Source organism: Crocodylus porosus, unplaced genomic scaffold (assembly GCF_001723895.1).
Source record: "Crocodylus porosus isolate Cpor-Errol unplaced genomic scaffold, CroPor_comp1, whole genome shotgun sequence".
In the NCBI taxonomy this organism is placed as follows: domain Eukaryota; kingdom Metazoa; phylum Chordata; order Crocodylia; family Crocodylidae; genus Crocodylus; species Crocodylus porosus.
Window position 1 is genome coordinate 150,454,164 of NW_017728906.1, and position 10,141 is coordinate 150,464,304.

The following is a 10,141-nucleotide window of genomic DNA, read 5'->3' on the forward strand; positions in this document are numbered from 1 at the left end:
CAAGAGGGCCTTTTTTAAATACATAGGGAGTAAAAAGAAGACACCGGGTAATGTGACGCCTCTGCAGAACACACTTGGCAATCTGGTGGTTGCACCAGACGAAAAAGCTGACCTCTTTAACAAATTCTTTGCCTCCATTTTTTGAGCAAGGACCAGGACTCCCTCATCAAGATTCCAGATGGACTCAGGAGAGGCATTGCCAGGCCTAGGATCAGGGAGGACCTAGTTAGGGCTGGGGCTAGATGTATTTAAATCAGCAGGTCCAAATGATTTCCACCCCAGAATGCTGAGGGAATTGGCAGGGCTCATTGTGGAGCCCTTGGCACGGCTTTACAAGCACTTGTGGTGCTCTGACTAGGTGCCAGAGGACTAGAAAAAGGCCAGTGTGGTCCCCATTTTCAAAAAGGGGAGGAAGGAGGACACAAGCAACTATAGGCCCATTAGTCTTACCTTGGTCCTGGGGAAGCTCTTTGAGAATATTAGAGCACATCTGCGAGGGACCAGCAGGGGAGATCATGCTTAGGGGCAATCAACATGGGTTCATTAGAGGCAGGTCCTGTCAGACCAACCTGGTGGCCTTCTATGACCAGGTCACAAAATTCTTGGACACAGGTGTCATGGTGGAAGTAGTCTTTCTGGACTTTAGAAAGGCCTTTGACACTGTCTCTCACCCCATTATCATTAAAAAACTAGGTGACTGTGGCATTGATGCCTACACAGATGGGTCACTAACTGGCTGGAGGGCCACACCCAGAGAGTCGTGGTGGACAGGTAATTTTTGACCTGGAGGGATGTGGACAGTGGAGTCCCCTCAAGGCTCGATCCTTGGGCCCACACTGTTCTACATCTTCATCAACGACTTGGACGAGGGGCTGACAAGCACCTTGTTCAAATTTACGGATGACACTAAGTTGTGGCGTGAGGTGGACATGCTAGAAGGGTGGGACAGGCTACAACTAGATCTGGATAGGTTACAGGGGTGGGTGGATGAGAACAGGATGGGTTTCAATACTGACAAGGGCAAGGTACTGCATGTAGGGAGAAGGAACCAGCATCATACCTACAGGCTGGGGAACTCCCTTCTCATCAGCACAGAGGCAAAAAAAACTCTTGGAATCACTATTGATGCCAAGATAAACACGGGCCGCCAATGCGAGGACACAGTCAACAGGGCTAACTGCACCTTGCCAAGCATCCATAGATGCATCACGAGCAGGTCCAAGGAGGTGATCCTCCCCCTCTATGCGGCACTGGTCAGGCCACAGCTGGAGTACTGCATCCAGTTCTGGGCACCGCACTTCAGGAGGGATGTGGACAGCATTGAGAGGGTCCAGAGGAGGGCCACTAGCATGATTGGGGACAGCAGAGCAGGCCCTACAAGGAGAGGCTACAGGACCTGAACCTGTTCAGCCTTCACAACAAAAGGCTGAGAGGGGATCTGGTGGCCGGCTATAAACTTACAGGGGGGACCAGTGGGGAATGGGCAAGACCCTGTTCCCCTGAGCGCTACCTGGAGTAACTAGGAATAATGGCCACAAGTTGATTGAAAAGTAGGTTCAGGGTAGACTTCAGGAAGCACTACACAGTCAGGGCACTAGGATTTGGATCCAATTTCCAAGGGAAATGGTGCTCACTCCTACCTTGGGGGTCTTCAAAAAGAGGCTGGATAATCCCCTAGCCGGGGTCATTTGATCCCAGCATTCTTTCCTGCCCTTGATAGGGGGTTGGACTTGTTGATCTGCTCAGATCCTTTCCAACCCTACCAACTATGAAACTATTCACTGCTAACTCTGGAAATGCAGGCACATGACTGTAGACACTCAGGCCAGCAACTGAGGGGTGCCAGAGCACACCCTGGGCTGCAGGGAAGCTGTGCTGGGGCTGGGGATGTGGCTAGCCCTAGCAGTAGCCTGGAGTGAACTGGCCTGGGAGGGGGGTCTAATTCTCCCCTCCCTGCCCCACTGGCATGGACTGGAGCTGGGGTCCACCTAGCACTTCCCCCTCATTTGCTGCAGCAGTGGGGTGGGGGCACAGCCAGACACTGGCTGGCATGGCCCCCTGAGGCAAAGAGGATTTATGCCCTCTTTTACCCCCAGGGGACCATAGCTGGGGTCTGTCTGCCCTGACTACTGCTGCCACTGATTGCTCCCTGTGTGGGATGAGCAGCAGAAAAAGTTCCATCCTGTCCCCTCTGCCAAATACCGGAGGGAGGGGGGAATGCCTGACAGGCCTGTGCTGGTAGGACAGGGGAGGGAGTGGGGAATAAACCTCTTCCCTGCTCCCTTCCGGGGCCAGCATCTGGCCAGACCCCTACCCCTGCCTGTCCCTACTCCAGCTGGGGAGCAGAGGGACAGGGCCAGCCCTGCTCTGATGGAGCAGAAAGCGCAGCCCAGAGAGCATACTGGGATGTTGGGGGACTCTGGTTTAACTTAAACCAGGAAGGATCATTTAGGTTAGGGAGCCAAAGATCCCTAATGCTAGTCTCCTCACTACCTTAGGTGCTGTTGGCTGCACTAATTTGTGCATCTTATTTGCACTAGCTAAGTGCATGGCTACATTCTTGTGATTCTACAGGTGTTGAAAGCTCTTGCAGCTTCACAGAACAAGAAAGTATTCCTTCACCAGGACAATTATGCAGTATCATTGTCAAACCTTTTAGATTCAAGGCATCCCTCATTAGCAAGGATCCTGGTTTTCTCTGATAAAAAAATATACATTTATATGTGGTGTTTCATTTTAATCATGGAAAAATGTGATTTTGGGGTTATTTTTTTTAATACCAAAATTGGGGGGGGCGTTTATCAGAGAAAACCAGGGTCACTGATGATGACTCGTGTAGATGTTTGCACACTTAACAGTGCTGATATTGAGTGGTATCACACAGCACACTTAAAAGGCTCACATGGAACCACAGGGTGCCAGGGCACCTAGCTGAGAATCACTGCATGAGATGGTTAAGTAGTGTCCATTTATTAATGTAATGCTTAGATCATAAAATTAGATCATTTCCATGACAAGGTCAATAAAGCCCACTATCAGCAGTCCACAAAAGAGCTACAACAAAACAAAATGACTATTGCCTGTTAACAGGGCTGGGGGTAAAACATGGGAATAATACATCTTTGCATTCTCTGAGAAGCGAAATTTCACTTCCAGCTGTAAATCTTCAACCATATTGTAGTTTAAATGCTGCTGAATTTCGGAACCCAAAAGCAGCTATGCTTGTGGTGGCCAAAACTTTATCAGACCTATGTCAGTAATTCAGTGACACAACGCCAATGGTAGTCCTGACTCAGCTTCAAAGCCCAAGATTCAGCTTTAAAACTATTGAAATTTAAGCACTGCTTTCTGAGTCAGTCTGTGTTGCTGATCAACAAAAACTTGTGATGAACTCAGAATCACACTCAAACATTTTTAAGCATGTTCCTCCTGTCAAAGAGGAAAGGTATGCTGACCAAACAGAAACTCCTCCTGAAACGAGAAGCATGTCAGGATATGTCTGCAGTTGCTTCTGCTTTCTTGCCTGCTGCCATCACATATAAAAACCTAGTGCTTCTTTTTGGAACTGCGTGAGTGAAATAAGTCAAAATTTGCTGAAACAATGAGAGATTGCAGATGAGAGTTGCTCTGGCTATAGTGTTCTTGCCTGAATAATAGATCTGTGCAAAGCTTTGGTCCCTGATTCAATTCAGCAGAAATTTGACCCAATTCGGTGGCCGAATATCCAAATCTGAACTGAATCAAAGGACCCTTTAATCTCTCCAAATCAATTCAGAGAGATTCAGAAAGATTCAGCAATTGGACATAGACACAGCTTTAAATGTTTTTTCTACATACCTCTAGGTAGCAGGCGAGGGGCCCCCCTCCTCCCCTGCACCCCCCACCTCAGCAACTGGTGCCTCCAGGGTCTGGGTGGGCACCCAGAGTCCACCCACAGTTGATCGCCAAGCCAGGGAGGTGCAGGGGGGCCCCCAGCACAATCCCCGACAGACCTGGAAGTGGACTGGAAGTAGTTCCAGTCCACTTCTGGGTTTGCCACCGAACACGTGGAGGGCCCTCCTGCACTCCCGTGGGACGCTCCATTCGCCCCACCATCACAGCATTCACATGCCGCACTGGTACCTTGAGGTATGTAAAAAAATAAATAAATAAACCTGCATCTGTCCAAATTGCTGATTCTTCAAATCAGCATTGAATCTTCAGATTTGAATTTGACCAAATTGAATCAGGGACAGTGATCCAAATCAATTAATCAAATTACTGTCCCTGATTTGGGCCGAATCAAAATCAAATAGGGCCTGCTTTGCACACCCCTACTGAACAGAACACTTGCTAATTACTCTATTAAAATATTCTAGACCAAATTTTGTATGGCATCTCTTTGTTACTTGGTTGTGGCCCTGGGTTTGGCAGGGAGGCCAACTGATGCCTGCTAGTAGTCATGTGTTGGTGCCCTGGTGGTATGTTGCACCTAAGAAACTGTTGCTGTTATGGGGAGTGTGTTGAATATATGGCACAGAAAATGTTCCTAGAGGAAATCATGTTGGTAAGAGGTGGTTGTTTTTATCAGGCATCAAATGTATGGCCATGGAGACTCTTCCAATCTTTGACTCCTTCTTGAGAGAGATGTTTCAACCTATGCACACCAATCATGGCTTCTAAGAGACCTTTGCAGCTGGGAATTGCTTTTGTCATTCCTTCACCTCTGACATGACCCTCACACTTCTGTGCCGGCACATGCACACCTTACACCTCTATGCCATCTTTTCAGGAAGGTGGTGAAGACTGGCTTTGCTGGCCACTTTCTCAAGCTGGAGAAGCCCTAGCAAGACATCTATCTTAGCCTCAGCTCTCAATATGAATGGGATGAGGAGGAAGGGTAACAATTTCCCCCAAATTCAGCTATGTGCATTAGTGTAGGACTGAAGTTTAGTATCAGGCATGTGGGGGACTGAAGTTTTTGGCAGGCATGCCCTCCACCCTATTCAAATGCCATGCCAGTTTCCTTTACCTGCCCAATCTGCTGCTCTATTGTCTGCTCCATGCCCTGTATTCCCTGCCTAATCTGCTCTGCATTTTGCCCTCCCGTATTTTCCCTGCCCGTTTTGCTGCTCTGCCTTCTGCTTCCTGGCCTATACCCCCAATCTGATCTTCTGCTCTGCTTTCTGCTTCCTTCCCTGCACTCCCTGCCTGATAGTGTGATCCCAGCCAGAGAGTGTCAGTGGATAGGTCTGTATCCTCTTGGCAGGAGGTGGCCAGTGGTGTCCCGCAGGGTTTGGTTCTTGGCCCAGTGCTGTTCAACATCTTTATCAACGATATAAATAACTATGTGGAAAGCATGCTGGCCAAGTTTGCAGATGATACTAAGTTATGTGGAAAACTGGTTATGCTAGGGGATAGGATGTAGATCCAAACGGACATGAACAAGTTGCAAAGGTGGGGAGAACAGAACTGTATGCAGTTTAATAAGGATAAATGCAGAGTGCTTCATCTGGGAAGAAGTAACCAGCAACATGAATATAGATTAGATGTCCTAGCCAACACAATAGCTGAAAGGGACCTTGGGGTTATGGTTGATCACAGGATGAACATGAGCCACCAGTGCAATGCTGTAGTCAACAGAGCTAATAGCATACAGGGATGCACTAGCTGATGCATCACAAACAGGACTAAGGAAGTGATACTTTCTCTCTATTTGGCAGTGGTGAGACCCCAGCTGGAGTGTTGTGTCCAGTTCTGGGCACCACACTTCAAAAAGACATGGAGAATCTTGAAAGGGTCCAGAGAAGGGCCACAAGAATGATTACAGGCCTGGAGGACAAACCTTATAAGGAAAGACTTGGGGATCTGGGACTCTTCAGCCTGGGGAAGAAAAGACTGAGGAGGGACCTGGTGGCCATGTATAAGTATATAAGGGGTGAATATTGGAAACTGGGAGAAAAAACATTCACTAGGGTGTCCCAGGGGAGGACAAGAAGCAATGGTCATAAACTGTTAGAGAATGGTTTCAGGTTGAATGTAAGAAAGAACTTCTTTATGGTAAGGGTGACCAAAATCTGGAATAGACTTCCCAAGTAGGTGCTGCAGTCCCCAGCCTTGGAAGTCTTCAAGAGGAGACTAGACAGATCTCAGCAATACTCCTGGCCAGACCGGGGGCGTTGAACTCAATCAGCTTTCAAGGTCCCTTCCAGCCCTTAATTTCTATGATTCTGTGATCTGCTGCTCTGCTTTCTGTTCCTTGCCCTATCTACCACTGTGCTGCCTGTCCCCTCCTTGATCTGCCATATGGCATACACAGAGGCTGCACATTGGCCACTTCTGCTTTAGAGCCATCACCCTACTGTGCTCTAGTAATAGCCCATCCAGAAGGAATATATTCACAGGAAAAAAAATCACAGAAATAAACAAAGCTGAAAAGTTTGAAATGCAATCTTTTTTTTTTTGGTCTCCTGGTCACAAAACTAGAGGGGGCTATGAAGTTTCTCTGTGGATTTCAGTAAAGGCTTCAGTTTAGATTGCAGACTAAATCATAGCTTGGGTTTTTGTTCAGACTCGACAATACTGGAGTCTTACACAATTTGCTTGTGAGACTTTTTTCTGCCAAATCAGCATTACTCATGCAACATTGAGTGATAAGTCATGAAATATGTGTCAATCTCATTACCTCGCAATCTTGATCTAACTTCACTGCTTCATCAGGTTGTAGTGACAGTGAGTGAGCGTAATATTAAAGCCTGCAGAGACTTGTAGGTGGTTTGTATGCCCACTATAGGACCTTCCAAATCTGAGGATTTGCTGAAGAAGTTACATTTCTGTCTATTACCCATGTCCTTTCCTCTCCATGCAGCTGCAGACTGAGGAAAGATATGGGATCTATTTCATGTTAGATCAGGCTCTTCCCTTCAGTCCTATGTGGTTCAAGACCTTAGCCCTTAGAATGGAAAGATGCTTTTATAGTCGGGGGCACTGAAGCTGGAGCTTATCAGATCAGTTTTAAATTTTTGGCTTTACTACAAAATTCTGCTGTGATCACAGGTAAATCTCAGGCTCTCTGCGCTTCCATTTCTAACTGAAATGGGGAGAATATTGCTGCTCTCCTCCCACCCTTTGTATCATCTATTCAGATGGAAAAAGTCAGCTAGGGCCTGGCTGTCTAACTGGCAGTCTGAGAGCCACATGTGACTCATGATGTGTTAATATGAAGCCCCTGGACTGTCATTCAACCCCCAGTCTCCCCATTGCTCTGGCTGCAATAGTAGCTGCAGTCTCTAGGCTGTCCTCTCCTTTGGCTGCAGCTTTCTGCCTTGGCCCAGGGGCAGCACAGTGCAGGGTGAATCTGCAGCCACAGATGGTGGAGGAGCGGGGGGATCCTGCCCACACAATGGAGCAGCGGGGGCAGGGGTACCCTTGCAGGGGTGCATTGTGGTGGGGGTGGAGTCACTTGTGTGCCCACCCAGCAGTGTGGGGGAACATCCATGGTACAACCTGCATGGCCTGTTAGTGCACTCCCTAGAGCATGTTACCCCCAGCAGCTTAGAAGTTTGACAGCCCTGACTTAGGGTATGGGTTATCTCTTGCTTTTGTATTACATGACAGGCACTGCTCCTGGCAGACCCCTCACAGTGTAGGGATTCTGAACTAGGTCAAGTCCTGGAAACTGCCTAAACACGGTGACATGGGGGTCTGTGCAGACTCATTTTCCTCACTGAAAAGCTTATTGCACCTTTTAATTTTGCTTCCCAGCAAGGTAAACTGTGAAGCCTGTGCGAAGCACTGCAGCAGTGCAGCAAGACTGCCTCTGGTTCAACTCCACCACCGTATCTCATGCAGAGGTATGCTAAGTGCCACTAACAGGAATACAACCACTCGGGGTCTCTGCCTTCCCTTAACATGCATAACAAACCTTAAATTTTTCTTGTTCCAGTAGAGTCTTTTGGTTTTAGTTTTAATTCTGATTGCGTCTGCTGTAAACTAGGTTCCCCCTTTCTGTACAGTTTTAAGAGGGGAAACCTTGGACTAGATTGAGGTGACTGCCAATTCCAGGTCAGGCAGATCTGATCTTCTCTTTTACACTTTCCCGGTCCAGGGCACACAATAGCAGCATGGGAGCAAAGTTGCTAGTATTGCCCTAAACTTACACCACCCATGACATTCATTTTCCCTCTGAGGAGCATCGTGACCTTTACCTCACCCTGGCAGCAGCTTCTGTAGTTTCCCTTTTTGTTTCCCCATTAGTGTTAGAACAGTGGTGGTTCCCCCCCTTCTTCCTCATGATAATCACTCTTGCTCTGTACGGGCATTTATACACGTGGCTCCAGAGGGCAGGAAGAGGGAGGACTAATTAGAGCCGCTGTAGTTAAAGCACCATGAACATCTTACGCATCAGCGTCCCCACGCTTAACAATGGTGGTGGAAGCGCTTTAACTAAAGCTTGCTTGATGAGCTTTAGGTTAAGTGTCCCCGCCACGAGTTTTAAGTGCAGGGATGCTGATACACGAGGCACTGGAGTTTGCTGGAGCACAGTAATTGCCACACTCCAGCATACTCAATTAATTGAGCCTGCTCCAACACGGTATAATTATGTCCAGCTTCTTTTAAGACTGACCTCAGCTTCTTCCAGAGGCTGGTCTGTACTGACCCTAAAGCTTCTGTTCTGCTAATTGGCAAATGTAAAGTTAACTCTCTTTTTCATGTACTACTTTAACACCCTCATCCACATTATTCTCAATTCAAGCTATTAGGTAATAAGTTATTGCAGTAGGAGTCAAGCTCTCTGAAAAAGTTCCATTATCTGGAGAATTTATGAAAGGATAATAACAAATCAGAATTGGAAAAGTAGCTTCTCATCTTCATAGGATGCATTAAATGGACCTGAGGGGTCACACAGAGGTGTGAGGGGTCTTTTTGTAATATTGGAAATCTGCATCTTGTCTACCTGGCTGCCTCTAAAGACAAGTGAAGAAGTAATAGAGCTGCTATGTCAAATAAATCATGCTGGCAAATTAAACATTAAAGAAATCTATCATCAAGGTTGATACCACATAACTACAAAATAGCAGACAAAGTAATTAAGAAAGTTTGTTAATAATTAAGACAGTAAGGCACAGCCAGACATGCAGTAGATCTACCTCATCTGGACTTAAATAAAGTGTTTACTATGGTAACTTCTAGGGAAAGGATTAACCTGGAGAAGACAAGGTTGGTACATGAACTGTGAGATGGATAAATAACTGGTAAAAGGAGAGATGGCCACAGGTGGGTTGGGAAGAGCAGTAGTCTGGTGAAAAGAGGTTATAAAAGTTTGTTTCCTCAAAGGTCAGACTTTTAATGAGACTAATCATATTTCATGACATTACTGTGTGCTCTTTGTGCTAATGAAAGTTTTTGATGATACACAAGTAGGAGGCATTTCTAATACAAAGATTAGAGGATGAATCATACAGGCCTGAAATTCAGTGGTACAAAGTGCAATGTCTTGTACTTGGAGACTAACAAGAATTTCAGCTATCAGCTGGGAGGACATAAATTGGAAACAACGGGGATGAAAAGGACCAGGGTGTGTGAGCTAATTATAGGATGCCTAGGAGACAACCAATTTGATCTTGCAGTGGGAAAGGCAAGCATGATCAGATGAAGTATTCCCAGTGAAGAGAAGAAAATAGTTATGCTGTTGTACAAGACGCACAGTATTCCAGATGTGTACTCATGAGTACTGTTCTGGTCAACAAAAATGAACTGAAAGATGCAAAGAAGGACTACTTACGAGAGTGGAAAGCCCATCTGATGAGGACTGAGAGGAGATACATTTACGCTCTTTAAATATATCCAGGGGAGAGTAGATACCAGGGAGCGGGAAAAACTATTGAAGTTAATAGACCATGTTGGCACAAAACAAATGAGTATAAACTGGCCATGACTAATGTTACCTCTCAGCTCCATGTTCTTGGGGAACCCCAACACAGGATGCAGACTGTTTGACTCACAAAGAATCCCCTCCTCTACCAAAACAGAAACTGATTAAAATACAGTGAGAGACACACCTAAAACCCTCCAGATAAGGGTGACAAAAGTGAAACAACTGCCCTAGGTCTCATTTGCATCTGAGATGGGAACAGATGACCATTCATTTACATGAGAGATG